Source organism: Pholcus phalangioides, unplaced genomic scaffold (genome assembly GCF_987345545.1).
Source record: "Pholcus phalangioides strain wild (caught in Gottingen) unplaced genomic scaffold, Ppha-v1.0 ptg000029l_1, whole genome shotgun sequence".
NCBI lineage: Eukaryota > Metazoa > Arthropoda > Arachnida > Araneae > Pholcidae > Pholcus > Pholcus phalangioides.
Window position 1 is genome coordinate 1,898,152 of NW_028301619.1, and position 27,494 is coordinate 1,925,645.

At 32.4% G+C, this 27,494-nt stretch overlaps 1 long non-coding RNA gene across 4 annotated transcripts; it reads right to left on the reverse strand.

Annotated features, from left to right (window-relative positions):
* Positions 1-27,235, reverse strand: LOC149067569 (uncharacterized). Of its 4 annotated transcripts, none has more exons than XR_016195326.1 (5): positions 26,911-27,235; positions 23,718-23,841; positions 18,617-18,748; positions 12,106-13,642; positions 1-666 (listed from the first exon to the last, which is right to left on the reverse strand). It is a non-coding gene; the product is annotated as an uncharacterized LOC149067569 (long non-coding RNA). The 4 variants fall into 4 exon arrangements; XR_016195325.1 differs by having other exon boundaries at positions 25,907-27,235; XR_016195327.1 differs by having other exon boundaries at positions 12,112-13,642; positions 23,718-27,235.
* Between the last annotated feature and the right edge of the window lie 259 nt (positions 27,236-27,494).

The following is a 27,494-nucleotide window of genomic DNA, read 5'->3' on the forward strand; positions in this document are numbered from 1 at the left end:
TTGTGTTACAAATTTTTTAATACAATTATCAAAAATGATTTAAGAATTAATACATATATTCCGCCAAACAATTGTTATCAGTTTCTTTTTGCTGAAAAATAATAAGAGCCATTAATAATTTAAGAAAATACTTGTGAATGATAAAAGATATTTGTGAAATAAAAGTGTGTGAGTAATAAATTATTCAAGTTTGATACTCAAATGAATGAACAATTATTCTTGATGCTAATAGGTTTTTGAGGCTTCAAGATGCCTTACCTAACATGAAAAATAAAAACCCAATCTAAGTTAACACCATTTAATGTTCACGTGTAATGTAGCAAATTAGAATAAGAAGTTAGAATGCAGAACACGAGTACAAATGTTGAGTGAAATAAATTTAAAAAAAAAGCTTTTATATACACACCAGCTATAACTTTTATTTTTTGAGAGAGGAATCTGTCCAAGAAGATAATCATGACCATAACGTTTTTTTGAAGTAAACACATTCAAAATGCGCATTTAATAGCTTCACAAGAATACTTGATGAGCAATGGAAACTAATTTTTTTGTTACCCTGCTACAGTTTTATTCTATAACAATAGTTTTTCAATTTGGATGTTCCTTCTGCCAAAACATAAGATTGTCTCTCTTATTTCCGCTTTCTAGTCAACCATTCATCAAAATCTGAAAAATAGTTTTAATAATGTACCAAGTTTTAAATATAGCAATAACTGCACAAGTTATTTCATTCATCTATTTTTCAAGGAAATCTCTATTTCAAGACAGGACATATGAAGTGATAACCTACAAGCATTCTTTCTAAAGAACAGCAGTAACAGGCATATTTTTAACAATAGTGACAACACAAGGATAGAATCTGTTTAAACAAAAAATTTATTTATTGAATGATATGAATATATTACACATAATATAAACTCATAAAATATATAAGATGCACTACAATTATACTTTATCATTATAGTTTATTTTTGAAAATTATGTATCATTTGTACATTATGAAAAACAAAAGCAGATATATTTGAATGGAGTGGGGGGCAGTTATCAAGGGTGTTTGCAGTTAATGTGGGGGAAATTGCCCCACTGTACTCATCTATGATAAGTACTGGATTACAGAAGTTAATTGAAATGTCTTTGAAAAATATCCTTGTATGGTCATAGGGGATTGCATAGATATTTTGTCTTTGTTAACCTATAGATCTGGAGAGGCACTCTGTTTCTTTAAACGACAGTATTATCGTTGGTTTTAAACACATTAAGTTGTCTAACTGCCAGTGTTTTATTGTAAAGAAACAAAGTTGATAAGAGATTAGAAAAATCATTAAAAACTTTTTTGTTCTTTTGCAGTCAAAAAAAAATGTATTGACATTAATAGAATAACCTCCACTCATTCAACAAATAGCTGTATAGTATACTTGACTGTATCCAAGCAAAATAAAGATGTTTTTATGAATTAATACAATGTCTGATATGATAGAATCAACACACGATAAATCTGACTTCTGTTTCATGTTTTTTTAACAATATTAAGTTCAATAAATAGCTCAAGATATTTTAGGGATTCAAACCTGTTGAAGAAGAGAACATAAGCAGCTATGAAAAAGTTAATTCCATAAAATACCTAGGACTAAATATCGACTCAAATCTAAAATGAAAAACCCATATAGCAAATGTTTCAAAAAAATTGTGGTTTCCCCTAAGCAAATTTTATCACCTAAAATATAAAGTAAATCACAGATTTTTACTGACACTCTATTACGCATAGATCCAATCGCACATAAGTTACGGCCTTGTAGCATATGGAGGAGATTATTTAACTAACATTAGTGAAATAACCCGGACCCAAAACAAATTTATAAAAATTCTTTCAAATCAGACTGAAAGCGTTTACTTGACTCATTATAACAATTTAAACATTTTACCAATCAGACACTTATATTTCTATAAAGTATGTCTGACTGTTTATAGAAATTTTAACTTGTGTGCAAAACATACAGTAGCTAATCCAAGGAGACCAAACTAGATATTAGTGAATCCCAAACCTCACAAAAACATTTTACGAAAAAGTTTCATTTACCTAGCCCCTAAACAATATGATAGTTTACCAATAAATCTACAAGGAATTCAAAATTAGTATACTTTTAAAAAATCTTTGAAAAGTTTGTACTCACAATATCTGCTATAGAAAATTGCTACTGAACCAGGGAATTAATTCACTACCTTCTATGCATACGTAACCATTTGTACCAGGAAAACTATGATTTTCTTTTCTCCTCCCTTCCTCCCTTTCTTTCATGCAGATATAGGGTGATTATAAAAAAAACTATCCCGACATATGGGCCCCTAACTATCATACCATTCACAGAAACTGAATGAAATTTTGGCATAAGGTATTTTGATGTTTGCGCTCAAGAATGATATGGAAAACAACAGTGTCACTCTAACAGTTACGGTTACAGTGAGAAAATTTCGAAAATATCAAATGGCAACACCAAGTTTTTTGTATTGGAATGTGATCTCCATTGTGAAAAACCCTAAATAGCGTTCGAACGGCAACTGTAGCATGAAAATCACCGGCGGTAGATAGGCTAAAAGTGAGGACAACCAATAAGGACAGAGAAGCAGCATAAAATAAAGCATTTTATTGTGTTTCACAAATTTTCCACATGACCTTGTGGAGGACTAATCAGGCTGGGATCTCAGCCGAAGAAACAGTGTGACGAATGAAAAGAACATTAATGCTCTGGTGCACGGCAAAGTCCTTTTTACTTTTTCCTTGCCTAGCTCCGGGGATTTTCGTGCTACAGGTGTCATTCTAACGCTATTTAGTGTTTTTCAGTATGGAGGCAATATTGGCATAAGGTATTTTGAGGTATGCGCTCAAGAATGATATGGAAAACAACAGTGTCACTCTAACAGTTACGGTTACAGTGAGAAAATTTCGAAAATATCAAATGGCAACACCAAGTTTTTTGTATTGGAATGCGATCTCCATACTGAAAAACAATAAATAGCGTTGGAATGGCACCTGTAGCACGAAAATCCCTGGAGCTAGGCAAGAAAAAAGTAAAAAGGACTTTGCCGTGCACTAGAGCATTAATGTTCGTTTCATTTGTCACACAGTTTCTTCGGCTGAGATCCCAGCCTGATTAGTCCTCCACAAGGTCATGTGGAAAATTTGTGAAACACAATAAAATGCTTTATTTTATGCTGCTTCTCTGTCCTTATTGGTTGTCCTCACTTTTAGCCTATCTACCACCGGTGATTTTCATGCTACAGTTGCCGTTTGAACGCTATTTAGGGTTTTTCACAATGGAGATCACATTCCAATATAAAAAACTTGGTGTTGCCATTTGATATTTTCGAAATTTTCTCACTGTAACCGTAACTGTTAGAGTGACACTGTTGTTTTCCATATCATTCTTGAGCGCATGCATCAAAATACCTTATGCCAAAATTTCATTCAGTTTCTGTGAATGGTATGATAGTTAGGGGCCCATATGTCGGGATAGTTTTTTTATAATCACCCCGTATATGTGTGTGTATATATATATATATATTTTTTTTATTTCTCTTAAAATAAGCACCTCAATGACTGAAAATATTTATTTACACTACGATCTGACACTTCTGTTTGCCACCCCATGTATTGTGAAATTTGAACTAATCTTTTTTTTTTTCCTTTTTTCCTTGATTCACTCTACCTTAATATTCAATCAGACTACACTTTGTATTATATGTGTTTCGTGCTTGTGTATAATTTGTAATATTTTGGTTAATTTGCTTTTTCTGTTTTTTGAATATTGACATGTCTCATTGAATAACTTTTTGTAAGCACCAACATGGTGCATGCTATCCCTAGTGTTTCGAACACTTGATGATGTGTAATTATGTCATAAACAAAGTTTATGTAGTATTCACAAAAGGTTTAAATAGGTTACAATAACATATTTTATAGCAGTTTTCTTATGATATTGAAATCCATTTTTGTGAAAAAATCTTTATGCGATAGACAAAAATAGGTCATGTTTGAAATTAGTAGCTGAAAATAAATCATGAAAGGTTTATAGTTTTCCAAATCTGGCTATGTTTCATCAGTTTACAGAAAACTTTGCATGGTTTTAATACTACAGACCTGTGTGTCAATTACAATTTCAAATCACAATTAAAAATTCATATGATTTGCAATTGGTTTTTTTATTAGAATTAAAAAGTGAAATATATGATAACTAACATACATTATTATGGTCGTTTATTTGAATATACATTTCATTGTCAACTACATAAACACATAGGCGTGCACAGAATTTTCTTTTGAGGGGGGTTTTCCGATTTTTTTCCTGTAAAATAACACTATAACCTTGGCTGGGGGGGGGGGGATTCCCCTTGCGTACGCCAATGCATAAACATAATAACATAATAGATTTCAAATAACAAATGTAGAATGTAAATTATTCACTTGCTGTGTTTGATATGCATCTAAAAAAAGTAAGACTGGACAGAATAAAGATTACTAAGGAAACTCAATTATTGTTCAAGGGCCAGGTTTATATGGATGCACATGCCAAATTAAATTAAAATCCAATAAGTATTCCACACTTTTACTTTAATTTCATAAATGAGTGCCAACTCAAAATTTAGTTACTCTATCAATGTGCTATTTCAAAAATATGTGTCTTGCGTTTAATTGAATATAAGTATTACAGTTTGCTGAAAAATAACTAAGACTGGCTTGTAATGATTCTGCATAAATTATCATTAAAGAAAATACTCAAAATAAAAATGCATTGATTTATAAGAACCACGGCATAATTTAACCTTTTTTTATTGTTTCCTGATCTGAAAAAGGTATATAACGACTTAAGAAAAGCTTGTAAGATAAATAAAAAGTTAAAAGCCTGCAATTTGTAAAAATGAGTGTGTGTATTTGATATTGCTTACCCCCTTTTCTGTCTGGAAAGCATCAAATAAGACAAGATAAACTTATCTTGGGCTCTGCAGAGCACTAGTTCAGAACCGCTAGTGTAGAGTTTATGAGAAGAAATAATATATTTACTTTTTTTCAAGGCACTTTGTATTTTATTTCGTTACTAACTGCAATTGCATGAGAGTTTTTAAGACCATTTTGAATTTTTGTTTATAGTAACTCTTAAATATTTATAAACTCATCAGTTACCGAAAAAAGCTGGTAAAAACATTGTGCAACATTCTTTGCATACCCGGTATGTTTTTGCTTTCCTAAATGAATTTTTTGGCAGACAATAAGGAATGACACTGAATTTTTTATATGAATATTTATTTTAATTACTTAAATTAATTCAATAAATATTAAATTTATTTTAATTACAGCAACAATTGATCGATAATCATGAAATGGAAATCCCATGTTCATAATCTACAAATCAAATTATACAAATACAAAGCCACAACAGGCAAAATGCCCAACGAGGTGGCTGAATGCCCAACGGTGTGGCAGATTTACAATGTATAAATTTTATTTTCTAAAATATTTTATTAATCGCTCTTTTGTAATCACCCTTTACTCACTGTTCCATTCTTACTTATTTTACGGTTTACCTCTTTGGGGTAGTGATTATTTGACTAACTTAAAACCTATTATATCACTACAGAAGAAAATTATAAGGTTAATTTTTAATAACTATTATACTCCATCACTCTCTTCAAAAGTATAGAAATCCTACCACTTAGATACTTATATTTTTATAAATCCCTATTGCTTCTCTTTGAATGTCAATACTCCCTACCATTAATATCCACTCGATTTGCTAGGCGTAACGCCACATATTCATTGCCAATTATTCACAAAAATATTTAAAAAATTCATTTCTCTTAACTAATATTTAAGTTTTATAACTCTCTTCCCATTGAAAATGCTTGCTCTCTTTACACCTACAAAAAAGTACCTTAAAAGATATCTATTGTCTATTGATATTTCCATGTACTTTTTTTCAAAATTATTTTTTTTAAAGCATTTGTTCCCACACTAATTAAAGTTATTGATTTTTTCCCATTATATTCATCTTAAATATTTTGCCTTTCCGACAGTAGTTCAATTACTCAAATCATACTTATTATCTCCAATTTTGATATTTAAAATGCGCCCACCACGCAATTGCCACAATGATGTTACTACTTAATTTGGTTTTTCCCCCTTCACCCATCTATTACTTTATATTTAACTATCAATTCTCCCCCATTCATACGTGTGTTTATATACAAGTGTATATATAGGTATTTTTTCCCCCTTTCACACATTGTAAATTGGTTTTTTTTTTAACCCATCATCCAGTATGTGACAGTTATGTTCACCTTTGATGAAAAGTTGTACAAGCATACACAGAGACATCTCTTTTGCTAAATAAAAAAAAAAAAAAAAAATAATTTCTGGAAATGATAATCATGATACAAGAATTCAAATGTTTATGTTAATAAGATTTAAGCCAAAACATCAGTCATTATTGAAATTGGTCTCACCAATGCGATTTGATCGGAAAAATATCCACACAACTAGAAAGTCTGTCACATACACATTGAAGCCCACAAAATCATCACCATTTTCGACTAGGGTTTCTAAATTCCCGACATTTTGGAACCTTTGGGAATCGGGAAATTGTATTTCCAGAGAATTTAGGAAATCATTTATTTACAGTGGAACCCTGTGTTTATACGACTCTAATTTATACTACCTTCTTATTTATTCAATGTTTAAGTTTGGCCTCAATTGTTCTCTATACTCACGACGTTTTTACTCCAACTGAAATTACAAATTTTGGCAAAAGTGTCATTTAACTCAACTGATGTACGTGGGAATTTTTTGAAATGTCACTCAACATATTGTGTATATAAAACACTGCACAATTAGACGAATGCATTTAATACACTTTAGATTTTCAATTTTATTGTCATTATTATTGTTGCAAAACATAAATTGAACAAAAAAAATCCATCAAGGGATCCTATAGGATCCATGCTGGTGGACACAACCAATTTCATAAGGGTACAGTCAATAGATTTTGGTTTATAACCCTCCACAATAAATGGCAAAATATAATATTAACCCCTTGCAGGCGATGCTGCCACAGTGGTGGCATTCGCAAGTCGTCTTAGAAGTCAGTGCCGCTAGCCTGGTTGCATGTTGTGGGAAATTTTGAGAATTCAAACAAAATTACAGAAATTACAAATTTATGTTTTTATGTATTATATGTACTATTAAACACAACAATTTTTTAATAACTGTGATATATTTGTCAAAATTAATCACTCAGGGAGAAATAACTCAGAAAAGCTAAATTTGCTCCGACTAGCTGGTACTCCCATCAGAGAAATTTGCTGATCCCAAAAGGTTAAAATTTTGCAATGATACAGTCAATAGATTTTTAGAAATCATGTTTCAAACTCAAATAAAATTTCAGAAATAACATTCTCCATAAAATGCCTTTGAAATTTTCATTCACAGATTACTTGATGTAAAAATGCAACTCTAAAGTGGACATAATTTCAGTTCTAAGCATTATATAAACAAAACAAGGCCTAGTTTAGAATCACAAAAATTGGGGCTTTCATAAAACATGAAAAAAAGATATTTTCTTCCAAAATGAGGTTTTAAACGTAGTCAGATACCTTAATCAACTTCTATTGATTTAAAATGTTTTTTTTCAAGGTTAGTAATTTAAAATTTCTTTGGGAGAGAATTTTCTCTAATTTTCCTAGTTATCAAATGACATTTCACCTTTTTTTTAATTTTTCTTATCTTGAATATTCTAAATCTGTATACCAGAGGTAAAGGGCACCATGTCCATTTTCATCAATACTGAGATAACACTATTAATTAGCAGTGCTTTCATCACACTACATATAGGTATAGGGACACTAAATCAATTTTCAATAAATAACAAATATATTAAAACAAACGAGCTCCGTAAAGAGACATATTGTACTAAAAAAAAATCTTTAAACAACTCTCCTGCAAAATTCCCTTTTGCGACGTGGTGCCTTTATCTCTGGCATACAGACATCCAGACTGAGCGAAGAAAAAAAATACATGTATATCTTATTTTTTCTATATAGCTATACATTAAAATCAACATATACTTGCCACTATAATATTTTCATACCTATGATCAAACTTTTACACATCACTTTCATAAAAATAATTATTCATATATTTTTTGCACAAAATAACAATTAGAGAATTTTTCCAGATTTTATTTTTGAATCTTCAAGTCCCCAATTTAACCTCACTTTGCGTCACATTCACCTCTGGACTATTAGGCCCCTCCTCAAAGGCATTGACTCGTTTTTCCATGCAATCACAAGTCAAAATAGAAAATTTTGACAGTGTTGATTTGTGACCATTAAAGAAAATTGGTTAACCTCCTTAAAAAGTGTAACTCTTTCCAAAATATTCCCTCAAATACAGACAGCATCCTCCCCCTCTTCTCTTTAACAAACATTTGAGAGTGTGTTGATGATTGCTTAAAAAATAGAGTGCTGTTATATCAGGGCTGTAAAATGTATAGCCCCTGGGAATCCTTTTTTTCACATTTTTGGCCTCTCTATTTGCAATTGCGAAAAAGCCTGCCATTGTTATGCGGACAGGAAAATAAAATAAATAACAAAAAGCAGAATCTTAACCTGCTATGTGCTTTCTAGGAGAGTATCTACCAAACTCTTCCTACTTAAAATGCAATCATTTCAGATCTTCTCTTGTGTTGATCTGTGGTGTCCCCCAAACAGGGTCATAAAATGGAAGAGGGATTTTTTTTTGCTTCAGTCTGTTTGTATAGTTCTGTCAGTATTAAGATTTTATAGTGTAGGCACAAGGTTACTTGTACAGTTTTTAGAATTGGAAACTGGAAGACTTTCCTCTATTTCTTTTCCAAGCAATGCTAGAGAAAATTAGTTTTCCAATGAATATTTCCCATTGATTTTTTGAAAAACTTTTGTATACCATTGCAAGTATTACTGTGTTGCAACAGTATTTTTCCAAAATTCTCGAGATTTTGGGAATGGGAAATTGTAAAAAATTCCAGAGAATGGGTGAAAACCCAGAACCTTATTCTTGATACCTTTCCAGAGACAGCAAATTTTACACAAGTATACATCACAGGAACCCGATTACTGTGAGTAAGGATCAAGGTGGCCATCACACCTCATCATAGGCATGGTGATTGTTCCCCAAGAGATCAGCGAAATGGTGATAAAATATAGCACTGACAAGATCATCTCCACAGAACCAGCAAGACAGTGATCGAAAGTGGCCACAGCATTGCTATTAATCCTTCAGGATATCATGGTAAATGCAGAGATGCATAAGGCACCTTTATTGTGAGTTTATTTATTTATTAAATATTGCTTGGCCAAGGCCTATACTAGGGAATGCGGTGAAGTGTGATCATACTGAAAAATGAAGTGAGAGCAAGAATATAACATAGAATCTGTATTTGAGGGAAATGTCCTCGATCATGCAAGGCCAACGGGTCCAATCAAATTCAAGAAATAATACCTGAATTTGCATAACACACAACTGAACAATGTTATCTCAAATCTGGCAACAGCGTGAAAATTGGCCACGATCGCTGAAACACAATCATCAAGCAAGACCGATCTCAAAGAAAGCAAAAAGGTAAATATTCAATAAATACAACTAGATTGAAACTAAAAATAGCTTCTCTGCTGGCCCGTAACATGGATATGTTACAATTGGTCATCAGAACATCCCAAATCATGGCACTGAATTATAAGTGTTTCAATATTTCTATTATATAATTGATAATTTATATATTTAGTATTGGTGAGATTCAAGATTAACTTATTATACCTCAATCAAGTGTTAATTTTTGTTAAATCTGTTTCAGTATTAGATTTCATCATGGTATATGTACCTACAACTTTTTAATATTTAAAACAATTGGCACATACACTGTTACATGGTGGAGGGGTTCTATGTTTGGTGACATCATATAGCTTCTTAATTGACTACTTGTTTCTGGGTCTTCCACAGGATTTAGAAGCATGTCTTTCAACATCATTTTTGACAATAATTGGCAATTTCCTTTATTTATTCTGGGGTAGGTATGGTTAGCTTAGCCAATATGCATCTGGATGTGAATTTCATTCATCAAAATTCTTTGCCCCCTCTAAATTTTGTTAACCCTTTAAGCGGCATTGACGAGATATCTCGTCTTCATAAAAGCTTCTTATTTTATCACTGACAAGCATAAATATTTTGTAAAGTTCATTTCTCAATGGAACACTTTTCCCTATACCCCTTAGTTTATACCTGCTGAAAATCTGAAGAAAGCCTATTTCATTCAAAAAGATACAACATTTTTAAGGGAGGTTTAATGATTTCTAATTGTTAAAGGTTCTTTTTGAAATACTCTTTCAAATTCTAAGTTAAATTTTTTTTAAATATAGACATCAATAAGTGAGTGTTAGATGTTTAAAATCTTCAATATGATTACACAGTACTTTCAGTTACTTGGTTAACCTCTGTACAAAGGTTCATTACCCATCCATCATTCATAGGTTGACATAGATTAATATGGCATTTTTCCTCAAAATAATACAAGAAATTAGGATCCTAAACATGGAAAAATATAGAAAATCGCCAATTATTGCCAAAACTACTGTTAAGAGCAAGCAAAGTTGCTAGTTATTGTCAAAAATAATGATAAAGGTAATCTAAGGTGCCAATTATTGCTAAAATCATTGAAAGCTCCCCAATCGTGGGGGGAAAATACTGCAGATTGCAGTGGACTAAAACGAATTTGACAAAATAAAACATTTAAAAACATAGCAAATATGTGAAATAAATATTCATATTTATAGTCATAAGATCATATCATTTTATAAATGTTGGAAAAATAATTTTAATCATTTATTATACAGTAGAATAACAATTCAAGTAGGCTTAGTTGAAAATACAGGAAAAAACAGGCCATTTAAGTCAGGGTGACAAAAATGATGAACAAATACAGGAACATCCTGGGAAATGGGTGATACGATCATCCTAATCACCCAATTTAATTATGCAGTATATCCTGCTCATTCCCTAACTCTTTTGCAAACAATCATGTGACTATATTCCATTAAGAAAAACAGGAAACTTTTAGATTGTAAATGCAAGACATCATTAAATATCTCAGAAAAGTCACAAATTTTTAGAAAAATTACCAATTATTCTTGAAATTGCTTAAAAACTCACTTTGAACAGGGAAAAAAAAAACATCATAAATTTGCAACAAATTAAAATTCACTCTAAAAATTTGAAAATGACAAACACTTATGATGACTATCTATATTAACAATCATAATCCGTCATAAATTATGTAAATTAATTCACAATTTCAGTAAATATGATGAATTTAATTAAAAGTTGATATTTCAATATAATGAACCTGATTTTTGCCATACAGTACAACAGAAATCACCAATTCATTAGTTATTCAGTTAATGGTTACTTCTGCAAAACCTTGTAAAACATGATTTATAATTATTTTATTAATTTCTTTGGTTATGAATTTAAAATACAATCCCCTATGCATGTTGCACAAAAAAAGTAAAAAGCTAAGCACCTGAATACATGTCCAAGACATCATTAGTCTGACCGCCCCCCCCCCAATGTGTCCATCATATAAAGTGTAGAATAAGCTTGTCTGTTATTTTATGTGGTTCTTTCCTTCAATTTACTAATTTGCACCCTGTACATGAATAGTCACAAAAATAATTTTTGAGACATACTGAAATGGGCCTCAACATTTTACCACAAGACAATTTAGCGTATAATTAAGCAGTAATGGTGTTTTGCATATACTGATTCCCTTCCCACTTTTTCCAGACTTAGGACTGGCATATTTTCAAAATGCTTTGAAATGATTTTGAAAATAAGGTGTGGTTAGAATTATCTTTTTTTCCTTTTGACACACATATATGTTGTCATAAAATGCATCATCATGTCATCATAAAATGCATCATCATGTCATCATAAAATGCATCATCATGTCATCATAAAATGCATCATCATGTCATCATAAAATGCATCATCATGTCATCATAAAATGCATCATCAAAAGTACTTACACTTACTTGCAGCTGAAACGTATGTACTATTCTTCATAGAAATTTTTCTGTTTGATTCTCATAATTCTCTAATATTTTGAAAATTCTTTTCTCAGTCTCCACAGCTTTTTTATGATGCTTAGAATGTTCTTGACCTAAGATGCACTGCTCTAATTTAATCTTTATTAGATTGTTCTTTTTCTGCAGAACCGTTATGAATTTCTAAATATTGGGATGATAGACTTCAATAGTATACTATTGAACAAATTATGCCAACAATATTATTATTGGTTTTTGCTTTTCTTTCTTTCTAAGCCATCAATAATGGCATCGAACTGATTCCATAATTCAAGAGGAATATTTTGGTCTCTTTTATGATGTGTGTGTTTTTTGGGTTGGCCCTCCAATCTAGGTATTATCAAAATAATTTAAAATATCATTTAAATAGTTTTCATGCAATTATTATTATCTCTTCTTCCTATCTAGCAAATCTTTAAATTTTTTAACTACATCTCTGGCCAGTATGAATGATAATGCAGCTAATTTTCTCATATTCAATGCAAAATCACTGTATGTTGAATATTTAACTTGCAATCCACTTTTGTCTGCACTCGCTACCATAAACACTGTGAAAAATGGAAAAAGCACCCTTTGTTTGTATTGTGAAAACGTTTGCTTCGTAGCAGATAGGGATGCTCACTCAAAATCTGTCAAAATGATGAGGTTGAGTTCTGATTTCAGTTCCTTTGAAGCTTGGTACATTTTAATATAGAAATCTGTTGTTCTATTTGAAATGAGGACATACACTCTAAAAACTTGCCATTCTGCATTTCACTGCATGAATGGTATAAAAGGTAGCAACCAGATACTTTGTCAGTTTAGGCAAGAATGCATTTGGTGCCCTGCATAATGTAGAAGGAGCAGTTAAAGGGTGAATTTGGCACCCCTATGGTCCAGCGCTCCGGGCACCAGACCGACCTGCTCCCTCCTAGTTGCAACCCTGTGGTATACAGCTGTTGAAATAATTATGGAGTGGATTGTTTCAACAGCTGGAAGTTCCCTCAGCAAACCAGTGTTCGGCATCTTTCAGACCATTCAATTTTTGAAAAAATGAACCATTCTTTATTGAAAAAATTAAGAATCTGTAATCTGAATTGCTGCTATCATGAAGAATTGGTAGACCATCAAGGGCGTTAGTATAACTGTTTTCAATTAAGAATATTGTCAAGAGTTTTTGGATTCTATGGAATTATTTCAGATACTCTTCGAACTCTCATTTGCACAGGAATTAATTTTTGGAAGTTGTGAACATGCTCCAATGGAGAGAGTTGCTGATATCTGCAACTATGTCATAACTAAGTTGATGCAATGCACAAACGTTCTCTTCAAGCATATTCATAGCTTTCTTGCAGTCAATAAATTCAGCAGAGGAAACATGAATGTGCTCCTTTACATAAACAACTTAAATATTTATTGTATGTGCTCTTCCAGGACATTTGTTCTGATGATGTGGATAGCACACTTCCAAATAACTTTTTCTCCACTACCTTGTTCTTTTCTGTAAACAAAACCATTAGGAGTTAGCATTTTACATTCTTTTTCACAGATTTCAATATAGCATCTTCACAGAATAAACAAAAATCTAACGTATGGTAGACTGGAGGAAAACTCAATGCAATAGAACAGCCATACAAATTAGACTTATACAGTCAACTAATAAGAGACTATATTCCATTCAGGGTTATTTATGATTTTGGAAGAAATACTAAAAAACATATTGTTTAAAACTAATGGATTTAATTGAAAAAAATTAATTACCATCACTCAATATGATGCATATCAAATGCATGTCTATTTGACACTATATATCATTAAAAGCTTCATCACCGAAATGGCTGTTACATGTTGCTGATCTCTATTTCGTCTCATAATTATTTTTTTTCAATTTTGTTTATTTGCCGAATTGAAAAAAGTAATGACCCCCATAATAAAATTTTTCACTCAGTTTTAAACTATAGTTATAGATGGCATTCTCAGTATACTTTTTCTTTCAAAATTGATGGATTTAGGATTTGGTGTATTTATATATTCATTCACTGATATCAGAAAACGTTTTGTTTGACATAAATAATGTCTACAATTCCGAGAAAAGACACCTGTTCCACTGATAATGTGGAGTACCAGCAAGGGAATGTGCGAGAGGCCCATCAGGATTTTTATTTTTTGTTGAATACCCCGATGATGTTGACAATAGCATGGCCCCACACATCCTGCAGCAGGGCCCCTAGGCTAGGATCTTCAGCAGGCCCCAGGCTAGACTTTTCACAGGCCCTATATACAGTAGAGCCTCGATAATCTGAGGTGGATGAGGCCAAGGCCAACTCGGATTATCGAAAAACTTGAATTATCCAAAAAACAATAAAAAATGCTTTAAATGTTGGTTCTATTAAAAAAAGATAAGCAAAAAAGCAGTACTAGCAGACTTAATGTATTTTTATTCTTATGATAAAACATAAATGCCATACCATGTGTTTAAAAAAATGAAGAATATGAAAAGGGTGCGAAGATAAGAGAGCGATTGAGTCTGAGAGGAGTTTGGGGATGGAACTGATGGTGAATGACACTGATCACTGCAACAAGTACACCCGCACAGGGCCCACTTAGAGGGGGCCCAGAATGGGCCAGAAAGAGCGTAAATGCAAATTCTTGCACAGGCCACAGGAATGGCTATTTACGGCACTTTTTTTCTTTCTTTCAAACCAAGCACAACTCAGGTCTATCACCATTTATGGGCGATTTACTACCTAGTGAGTTGTGCCAGAGGTGTAACTGTGTGTGTACCTAACCGTCTGAGTGCATATGTAGTGTTGTTTGATTTTTTAGTGCTGCCATCTATATTTCAGAAGGGAAGTTTGTGATGTGTTATGATTGAATTACATTTGTGCTGTTTGTAGGTCTGTTGCTCTCTGTGGCAAAACTTTTTAATGGGGAGATCGGCTCACATTCGCTCCTTGAAGTTGGAAACCACAGAAAATCAACTTCAGCCGACCACCACTATGGCAATGGTGGGGTTCGAACCCAGGTCCTCGCGATGCGAGTCCATCACTATGACCACCATAGCAGCTATTTACGGCACTAAACTTTCAGTGTATCAGTGTCAGAGGCTTTTAGGGAGGTGAAATATCTCATCAATGCCCCCTAAAGAGTTATATATATAAATATACCGTATATAATTCATTAATATATTTAATAACTTATTTATTAACACAATTAATTTTATTCAAAATTTATTGATTGCAGAGCTTCTAAAATGCATGCTTCTAGTGATAAAAATTTCTTAGGCATGTCTAATTCAATACAGAAATGTGATCTGGTTCAATCTTATTCTTCATCCAGGATCCTGAGAAATGGCTGGATTCACAAGAATTTTCTGGTTACCCCAGTTACATTTTAATTACAGGATCCTGGGATAGAAACACTAGTTTCAACTGAGAGAATGGATATAATGTTAAAAAATATTATAGGCTTTTAACGTCACTTACAGTAAATCAATTTGAAGTTTAAGTACCTTGCTAATACAAGATACATAATCATTTTTTTCTATTTTCAATTGTTTTTCAATGTACAGTATAACTTCTGGTTTCGCTATTTTTCGAGAAGAAAAAAATCTTTGATTTCAAAAACTGTACTCAACTTTTCTAAATGATCAACAATAATAATTTTTGTTCATCACTGCAATTAATGTGCAATTTTTGCACATGCATTTCGTTACTTACAAAAAATAATTTTTCTCAATAAGCTTGGCGAGAATCAGTCATACCTTACAGAGGCAGTGCATAGATAAATTGGTTAAGAAGCTTTCCTTGCCATTAGTGGTTACGGAGCTAGAATCTGACTGTGCAGGTCTGGATTCAACTCCCAGTTCAGGCATGGATGTCTACTAACAAATTCCCTCTGGAGATCATACAGATCTCTTGGGAATAAGTGAAGATCACATTATTTTATTTTAAGAAATGAGCGATGAAGTTTTCTCTTAGCTTCTCCTTCTCTACAAACTTAATCAAGAACAGACTACAGTCACGGTTTGTTATTGGTTGTATTTGTAACAGTAAAACAGGCAGTGCCATCTATAAGAAATATTTAGAGGTACTAAATAAGGTTGTTATATTTGAAGGGCATTATATCAAAATGAAAACATATAGGTTAGGGTCCGTTCAAGTATTATGTAAGCAAATTTTTAGCCATTTTTGACCCCCCCCCCTTGTCAGCAAAGTAAGCAAAATGCTGAAATATTTTTTTTTTAAATTGAAATTTCGGAAGAAAATACCTTTAAATGTTATTATAATCAATTTAATTTCAATGTTATTTGAAGGCAATGAACTTAAAATTCATCTTTAATAAATTCATTGCGATCCACCCTCTATATAAGCCATATAATGATAAATCACATAAAGGTCTTTGGCCCGCGGACCAAATATGGCCCGGACACATTTCCAGATCACTTGGATCCGCGAAACATTTAGAGATCACTAAAGTGGCTCTGTAGGGCACTTATCAATAGGAGGGATGTTACTTCAATTACCCACGAACTATCGAAAGGTTTTTCCTCGTTTCTGGCGCACCGAGTAAGATGCCATTAAAAATATTTCATATTTTCATAAAAGGTGGTTGATGACGTAAGCATTATCCAAACCTCCCTCCCCCCTTGTCATCAAAAGTCAACAAATCGGAAACCCCCTCCCCCCATCGATGATGACTTAATACTTGAACGGCCCCTTATTCATTATATGAAAAAAGGGACTTACCCTACTGATCATTGTAATGGAATGGTTCCTATAATATGGGGTCATTATAACAAGTGTTGACTGTATACAGATTTTTCTTTCATTAAATCAAGACATTTTTGGTTACATTATTTTTCTGAATTTTTCTTACGCAATTTTATTTTCAATTTTTAACCTAAGATTTTCCCAACATATTTATGGGGAAGAGTCTGGGCCCCTTGATTCTCAGTAGCAGACTTTTTAGTTTTTCAAGCATGCCAACTTTTTGAATCCAGAAATCTGGATATTCTCCAGAGAGGATGGAGAATAACACCCCTCTCCTGCTCCCATGGACCTGATCAAACATTTTTTTTGTGAAAAAATCAATCAATTGAGAAAAAGTGCACCCCCCCCCCACCAGGCAGGTCCCCTGAGTAGAATATAATCATTGTGGATGCTATCAGTGATGGGTGTATGAACTCTCAAAAGCAGTTGTATACTTTATTTTTGAAGACATTTGATCACAGAAAACAATAATTAAAAAGAACTTTAAAATATAAGGCTGCTGACAAAAAAAGCTCGGGTGGTATTACATGTCACATGGTTTTATAACAGGTACAATCAATCTCTGTTATTGTGTTTGCCCTGTGGTTGTTGATAGAATACAATAATAATTATATAGGGATTTCATGATCCCGGATTTATATAGGGTTTGCTTGAATGCAATCAACAAGACTTTTTGATGGCTGCTCGGCTGAAGTGATGTTGTCAACCGAGTAGGTAGGTTTCTGCAAACTATGGCTGCCCTCTATAGGTGTTTTAACCCTATGGCCATGAGAGTCCTTGATATCACAGCATCGTGAAAGCTTAGGAAAAATCTAAAAAAAAAAAATTCGAACTAAAAGAAAAAAAAAAATTTTTTTTTTCAAATTCAATTTTATGCCAAAATTCAGAGCGCAGGAGGAAGGACAAGAAACCCGGAGTCTCCTGCCTAAATTCGGAAAGTTGGCAGGTCTGGTTTTTTTCTAATGCTTCCATTCCTTCTCTACAGGTAACTACCAAACGTTTTACATCCTTTACCTATTCAGTAAAGATCATAGGTTGTCTTTTGTTTCCCTGTCCACCAGGGAAAACTTTTACTCTCTTATTAGCTGGGATATGATTTTAAAAATGTTTTATATCAGATAATGTCACTCATGAACAGAAAATCTGATTGATTCAAAAAAGTTTTTATTACAATGTATAAAGATTACAAGGTTATACAAAGATAACTATCAGGTCTCAATGGATTAAAAAAAAAACACCCACACTCAAAACTTGTTTTTTTTTGCAACTCTTATTTATAAGGAAGTGGCAGCAGACTGGTTCACAGCCAACTGCATGCAGATGGCTGTGGAAGAGGGGTGGTTTTTGTACTATATCTATGGAGTCCATTCTTAGAAACATTGGCCTTGGAACAGAAGTGGCCACCCACAGAAGTTTAATTGTAATAGTAAAAAATAAAGAGATTGCTGATGTAAAATAACATTATTGCCCATTCTAGTGTATATTAGAGGATATATTGCATATTCAGTTTTGAAGTGTATTAAATGTGAATTTAAGAAAATTTCATGTGCCATTGAATGATGACATGTATTAAATAAAAAAAAAATTTCAAATTTCATATACAGAATGATGACATACCATGTATTAATGATGCTACTAATAAAAAATATGGAATGGGGAGGTTTAAAGTATACCCAATTTTTACTATTATAAAATATAGTTACCTCATTGTTTGCAAATTGTTGTAGAATGAGTACATGACTGCCTTTCTTAAAGTGATGAATCAGAGGTCAGTGGTTTCCAAAATCACAACTAGATTTAATACTTTCCAAGAATTCTCTCTCATTCAATGTCTGCTGCAATGGGCATACACAAGATTACACTATGAAGATGATTATTGGTTCATCAACAAATATATTTCTGAAAAGTTACTGCAAAAATTGATAATTTGATTATGCAAAAAACTAATAGTAGGGAAACTAATAGTAGTAGGAAGAGGAAAATTTGGAAAAAAAAGCTTTGAAAAGATTTTAAGTAAATTTTAGTACATTAGACTTTCAATAATCTAGTCATGCATAAGTCTGGCCTGTCCAGTAATCTGGCATTTTTAGGCACGTTTTCTTCAAGCATAGAAGAGGAAAATGCTACATGCGTCTGTATTGTAAGTTTATATCATTTAAATGGGCTTTTTCAATTAACTTCCAGTAATACAAATACAAGGCCACAACAGGCAAAAATGCCCAACAAGGCAGCTAAAAAATCCGGCACACTCTGTGGTCTTATGTGAGGGAACAGCGAAAGTCTATTGAACAAAAAATATTGGACTAAATGGGTCATCCCCTAAAAAAAGAAATGTACATTCCACATTTTTGAAATGAAAAATTCAAAGATCTCAAATTCATTGATTCAAATTATTACCAATGACGTGAAGTTTAATATTTAATAAATATTTTTCACTTTTGTTTACAAATATTTTATTTTTTGGGTTTTATAACTAAAAATTATGTATTTTGTCCACTCTGTTAAGAAAACAAATATATTGCTATAAAAAATTTTAATATATTGCTATTTCCACCCTTTAAAATAATGAAATAAACTTATTTCTTACACATATGCTGAAAAAAGGGCAGTTTTAAATACAAAACTTTGTATTTCTGACTGACAATGGTTAGTAATTTATAAGTTAACATCTTAGTTTACAGTGTTAAATCATTTTTTGCCTGAGAACTGCAAAAACGCTTCCTGTAAAAGAGTGGACAGAAATGTTTAGCTGAGAGTAAGCCATCTCAAATATTATAAATAGGGTAGGCAAATAAACTTTTATTTCCTCAAAAATAATATACGCAATGTGATAGGTGTCCCAAAGACTCCTCTATGATGTTTGGAAAACATCCAAGCTATGAGAAAATTCAAAAAACACGCTGCCCCCTCCCCCATAGTTTGAATTCTGGCTCTTGTAAAATTTTTAAAATCTGGTCAAAGTGGTTACACTGGACTTGCTCAGCTGAATACAGTCAACATTCAATTTTAGAAACTTTGAATTTATAAGCACATGTTCTTCTATACAAAATAGTCCCCAGTTCAGAACTATATGCCAAAGAGCACTATATTAAAACCCACTCCATTTTACGAAAAACTCTCATTTCTATCAACTCTCTATTTTAGTAACTTTGTTTTTCTTCCAATTTTTTCCCAGTTATTTTATTCTTCCAGCTGCCTCTGAGTTTGTTGTAATCAAAAGTGAATGTCATTTTGGATGTTCCACATGTTTTAAGGGAAAATATCACTATCTAGAGTTCACCAATTTGTAATCAGCAACATACAGGTATTTTGTGAACATGTGAAAGGAAAGAGGGTTCGATTATTGACAAGGGTGACCATGAATTGAAAATGTATCAACATTATTCACTCTTTGTGCATTATGATTGGATAAACTGGTGGTTTCAGAAATGCTGTGATACTTTAGGTTACTGATACACCATTTCTAAGTCAACAGTCAATAAAACTCTATTTCAGCCAACTGCTGTTCATTTACTTCCTTAGAAGGACATTGCAAAGAACTTTGCAATGTCAACAGAACAGAAAATACTGTGCTTCACAGTGGATGAAGAAAAATGTTTTTAAAAAAATTAATGTGCAAACTCTTAGACAGAAATTGTCAAAAAGTATGGGGTTCAAAAAATCACATTGAGTCCTCTAATCAAAAATCAGCGAAAGTTTCTGTGGCGAGTGGTTCCAGCAGCTTTTTACCATCCTGAAAATATTTCAGAGAAGCAAGATTTGCATGAAATGTTATCCTACATCAACTTCATGGAATCTTATATTTACCAAAATTTTGCAATGAAGCAAAATAAAATAAAATCTGATTTTTAAGGAAATCTATAAATATATAATTGATTCTGTCTGTGTGTATGTTCTCTATAAAAATTTACAATTTATCTACAAATATTGTCACCACACAAATTTTTCATGTATACCAAACAAGACCTGACTTGAACGATAGACTGGCTACCTTAAAAGTTTATCAGAGCTGGGCAAAAAAATGTCATCAACAATGGTTTCTCGACCTCAACAATCACTTTTGGAAAGTTTACTTTGGTTTTATTGTGGTTCCCCTACCAATGCATTTCAGACATATATATGTTTTACAATGGTTTGCTACTTCTCTGATGCTGCCAGTATTATAGTTTATGCCTTTATAATGGTTTGTCACTTTTTCAATCCTTTCAGTAATGAAGCTTCTTGAAAAGACATCAGCATCACTTTGAGGGTCAGGCAAAGGATGATCCCCATAGAAATGTGTTAAAATTGCCGATTTTACTGAAGAAATTTAGTGGGGTTTTCCGCCACATGAATAATTTTAAAAATTGCATTGAATTCTCTATTTTTGAAATATTGAGTTCCTTAGGAATACGAAGCCCAGAAAATTAAATATCAAGTAATTAGCCCCGGACCTACTTTTGAGTTGGATATCCATGCAATAGCATTGATTTCAACTTTCTATTTATATCTTCTCAAGCATGAAAATTAATATCTCCATCTTATCTTTTAATATTCAACAGCATAAATTCATATAGTTTAGGATGTTTTAAAATTAATTATGGGCCTGTAAAGTACATTGAAGAAATTCCACAGCTTTAATTAAGCATTTTTTAAAGCAGAAACTGGCAAATTGGATAATTTGAAGTTCAAGGGAAAAAAACTTTAACTACCTAACGCCCATCAAAAAGAAAAAAAAAAATATTCATTTCTACATTTCTTTAATCTAGATTTGTTTCTTTCATGAGTCGTGCAGGAAGTCGTCATAATGGTTTACTTGGACATGGTTTGTATGTCCCTTAAAGAAAGAGGGAGATATCACGTGATCCGAAAAGCCTCATTGAAAAAAACCCAGGCAGTGCCGCGTATTATGGCGTCCTCTACAAAGGTGAATGAATAACTCATTTTTTATTCCCCACATTTTTTTCAGTCTCTTCTATTTATAAACTTTCGACTTTACAAACTAATCATCATGTCTGTACAGGTTCATAAAAAAGAGCGTTGACTGTATATTATATCATTAAGATAGGATTTCTTTTTACTTTAGAATTTTTTGTTGTAAATAATAGTAATTTGATGTTGATATATCTTGCGTTATGCCTCTCACATCAGTGATCGCGAGTGGATTGGGATGAGGGGAGTAGAGCCTGGAAACAAAATATAATTTTGGTTACTTTGCTCGAATTAAGTTGATTGCATTTTTAAGTTTTATAAAATAACTTTTCTAAAACTTTTATAGTGTGATACCTCTCATGTTTTTTTTATCATCAGAAATGCTGTGAGTAGAAATTTTCTTTATTTTATTTGATAAAAGTCAAAGTCTCAAATTTATCTGTTCACATAGGCGTGTTTACAAACATTTAATTTTTGTTTATAACTTATTTAAAGTACAGTCGAATCCTGTTATAGTGAAAATCTCATTTTAACAAACATTTTTCTAATCCCCCAAATAAGTTTGCATAGGAACAATGCTAGGTAACCTGGAATTCCTTTATAACACAATTTTGTTTTAACGAAGTGATTCCTCCGGTCTCTTGGCATTCATTATAACGGGATTCGACTGTATAAATTTCAATGATATTATTCATTTGTATTTTTTATCTGATAATAAATAATAATAAAACCGTTATCATTATATATATATAATTCACTACATCAGTCATGTGTTGCAACAACATGCTAAATGCATCTGATTGACGATTTTAGCTAGGGTTATTTTTGGGGTAGGGCTTATATTTGATCATTTTTGTTGCACCACTGTCATTTTCTGCACGAGGGCTAATTAGACTGGGACCTACAATTTATTGCAAATTCCAAATGGCAGGCTTGTTTTTTATACTCATCGGGAGATTGGTGCGCTAATCCCTCGATGGGGACTCCCTGCAGTAACAATTTTTTTTGTGGTCATGTCGCCGTTTCTGTTGTACCCCTGTGTCAGGAAAGTTTTCTAACAAGGACGAACCAGGTATCGAACTCGCGACACCTCTAAACATCCTTTGGTACTTTAGGCGAGTATCCTATCGATCTGGGCTACTACGTAGGGCTTATATTACGAGCATCCTGAAAAATTATGCTAGGGCTTACTTTTTGGGGTCTTATTTTCGGGAAAACATGGTAAATTATGATGAAATGTTGTGGTTGTAAATCTGAAAATTTTTTTAGTCTCCTTGGTTAACACTTTTTCAAGCTGGGACAGTAAGATCATGAAATTTTGCTACTAACAATTAAATTATTAGATGTCATCTGAAATAAATTAAATAATACTATACGACAATTAAATGAAATACTAGAAAAAAAAATTACCAAAATGCTCTGAAATTTTGTAAAAAAAATTATAAAGTCCTGGACAAGTTTTGCACATTTTTTTGGGAATTTGAAGTGTTGATTTGTTTTGTTTTCTTGCATTCTTTCAACATTGTAAGTTCAACTATAAGAGCCATGGAAAAAGTAATGTTCATAATTAATCTTATTCAGATTTATATCAATATTTGTCAAGCTTTACAAAAATTTCTTTTATGTTTTATTTTTGATTGGATTTTAGGTTTAATGGCGCAAGGGCCAATAAGGCCAAAATGGGCCTTTTATTTTTGAAATATTATTTAAAAAAATTCAGAACAAGAGAGGGAAAATACTTCTCATTTTTTTTTAAATCAAAATACAAAAGTTTCAAACGCCAGAATTTTTAAGATTACGGTAACAAATTAGAATTAAGAGCAGCTATGTTTTTAATAAATTAATGATTAACTTTGAATGAGAGTTGCGAGCCATGCAGTGAATTTTTATTACAGTATTTCTTGAGTGTCTTTATCCAGTTCCAGTTTTCACCACTTGGATGGTTACTGTACGATCAGCAGCAAATTTGTCAGGCCAGGATAAGTCCAATAGTTCCACGTCCACTTAGGGTGCTCTTCTATAAGCAAGAAAGAAAATGTTGAATGCAAATTGTTCAGACAGATTTTTATTTGAGACATAAGGCTTGCTTCAAGTTGAAGACAACAAATGTGTCGTTCAGCCTCTTGACTAGAATCTGCACAGTAAGGCTGTGAAGTGAGGAGAAATATGCTATGACTTCAAGAACGTTGAACTTTTTCCCAGAAACATACTTTAAGAGGACAGCAAAAAAATATTGAATTATCCAATTAATCTATTCTGGATCCGTAAAATGACTGGAAATTGCAATTAAATCATCAATATTCACATAAGATAAATAATTAATCTTAGCTCTGTTACATTATTCCATTGCTCTGGAATCGGCATAACTGTAGAATTTCTTGACTATGCTTAAAGCCTGATTTACGGAAACAGTTACTGATCATCAGTCTCACGAAACTGTTTCACAAATTTTGCTATTAGGAAAATATACTTTCATTACATTTTTTTTTAGAAAAAACTACTGAAGACATCTGTTTCTATAGGTTGTCCAACACAATTCATATCAAAAGTGGTACACAATTTTGATACATTTCGGCTGAACAATGTTAAAATAAGCATAAAATTAACAAAAAACTAAAAATTTACAAATTAGCATTTTGAATTCTTTATATATGGACAGTCTTTCTGAAATTGCTTACTGGTCATCTAAAACCTTTTAGCAGATTAATTCCGGATAAGATAATTTTTTATGAATTTAGATCGTGGGGCTTTGCGATTTCTAAAAACATTCAAACCAGTCACAACCAGTAATTTTTTTGAGTTGCTAAACAATAAATCAAATGTGAAAAGCAAATTAAATTCTAACAAGGTCCCATTTTCAAAGAAGTGCTAATTTTTTACAATAAGTTGTAATAAAACCTGGAGTTATCTTTGGGACTAGCCCGACAATTCCTTACATGTTCCTCAACAGAATGTTAGCATGGCTGTTTGGGCCAGAAGTTAAAAGAAGGAAAAAAAAAAATGACACTCACTGTGGGCCTAAATTCAGAAATGTAAGAATATTTTTGAACTTTTTCTAAGATTTACTGTATAACTAATTGGTCAGCAAGCCGATATTCATAGATAATGAAGGTTGAACAAAGTGGTAGAGAGAAGCAACGTCTGACTCTGCTTGTGGATTTTCCCAAACTGTCTACATCTGCTCATACTACAACCATGACTTTCTTCTCCAACTTTGAATTATCCAAAACATTCGAAAAAAATTGAAATTAAACAAGAAAATTTAACATTAAATTAGATATAAAACTCGAGAGTTTGTAAAAGTTTGAATTAACCAAGTTCCACTGTATGTCTTGTTTCCATACATAGAATAATCTATATGCATCCTTTGTAAACTTTATAGGGATATTTCCTAGAAATGAATACCATTCTTAAATAGCAAACCCTCAAATTGAATAAAACAAGGACAATACAGTTGAACTTGGTTTATCTGAATTCACTGTCACTGGAAAAAAGTTTGAATTATCCAATATAAATCTAAACTGGATCCGTAAAATGACTACAAATTGTATAACTTGATTATCAATATTCACATAGGGTAACAATCTTAGCTGCCACATTTTATTCCACTGTTCTGGAATCAACATCACTACAGAATTTCTTGACTGTGAAAAATCTAATTTACAGAAACACTTCATGATCATCAGTTATGAAACTGATTTGCAAATTTTGCTTATCATTCATATGGTATGAAGGAAATAGCTTATACTTTTATTAACATATTGAAATTCATGCATTCTGATACTTCCATAATCTCTTAATGATGATAAAAATGTTTCAGGTTTTCAATGGTACACCTTGATCCATAAGGTTGAACAACATAATTTGTATCAAGTGGTACACATTTTCCATGCACTCCAGCTAAACAATGTTAAAATGGGCATTAGATTATCAAAAAGCACTAAAAATTTACAATCAAATTTCGATTTTTTTCCTATACTGACAATTCATATTTTAAATAGCTAACTCATCATACAAGAACTTTTAATTATATCAGCACGAATAGCCTTTTCACAAATTTTGATCATGGAAGTTGGGGTTACCTTCAGCCCTCAACCTTAATTTCTTTACACGTTGCTCAGCAGACACAGACAGAATGTTCAACAGCTGTACGAGCCAGAAGTTGGGGTGAAAAAAAACCGAGACCCAATGTGCGCCGAAAATAAGTCAGACTTCTTCAACTTTTATTTGTCTGTGATGATTAATTGTTTAACAACGTGGTTGAAGCAAAATAGAAAGCAGTTGAAGTGATAGTCAGGGCAACAACTGGGGGGGGGGGGGAGCAGGTGGGTCTGGTGCACTGAACCAGAAGGGGACACCAAATTCACTCTTTAACTGCTGCTTCTACATTTTAAGGAGCACCAAAATGGCGGCTTGCCCAGAGTGACAAAATATCTAGTTGCGGCCTTGGTGATAGTATAATTTTTTAGAACTGTTTTTTAGAATATGGTTTCACTTGTACTAAAATTGTGATTTCCCCCCCCCCCCCAACTTCAAATTATCCAAAAAATTCGAAAAAAAATTGAATTAAACAAGAATTTTAATATTAAATTGGATGGAAGTTCAAGGGAACTTCATAAAAGTTAAAATTTTCCAAACTTTTCAAATTAATCAAGTTCCACTATATCTACAAAATCTTTCAATATGGTGTCAATGTTCAACTAATATGCAAAGTGCAAAGGCTTTCATCTTTACAAACTTATTCAAACTTTTTTTGCTGTTCTCTTCAGCTTCAAATTAATCAAGTTTGACCAACTGTACTCTTTAATGCTCATTCTAAATGGCCAGACATGTTCAAATTTTTACTGTCCCAAACATGAATTCTGAAATATTGATCAGTATTTTGGACTCTGGGAAAGAGACTTTTCTGGATATTATGTCTGGTTAACTCAGAAAAGTCTACTGGTCTCCGCCGGGCATCAAATCCCAGGTGACCCATATGTAGTTCTTTCAAGATCGAATTATGAAATTTCTTGGGAATGTAGTCCATTCATGATGCATCCATTTCGCAAAGAGGGATTTCTATCTCTTGCACTTAAAGTAGTACCTTTAACTAATTCTTCCAACATCAGTCGCAATTCAGGGTCTTGAGAAGCAGCGACAGCTATATCTTTGTAGCTAATTTTTGACATGGTGATACAATTCAGTAACTATCTATTAAAAACAGTTCTTTAGAAGAAAATGAAAATCTGTAATTTCTATTTTTTCAGATCTTATACAGTAAATATCGAAATGGAAATTTTGTGAGACGAGAGCAAGTGAAGTAACATTTTATCAAATAATCCTCTCTCTCTCTCTCTGGTAATTTTGAACACTTCCGGAACATATGGTTGGTCAACATTAATTTACCGGCCCACGCTTTTTTCTTACACTGGAATAATAACAAAACATTCATTTCGTTGCCACTCACAAAAACTAATGAAAGAAACATGTGACCAGATTATCCATATTTGCTGCGACACCTATCTGAATTTTATTCTTTACTGAAATCAAGGATTAGAATTACTTTCCCAACTTATTAATTATATTATGATAGTTATGACAAAAATATGAATATTCATCTCACACATTCGCCGCTGTTTTTTGATGAAATACATCTTAATCCACCCCGATTGCAGTAGCTCTTCGTTC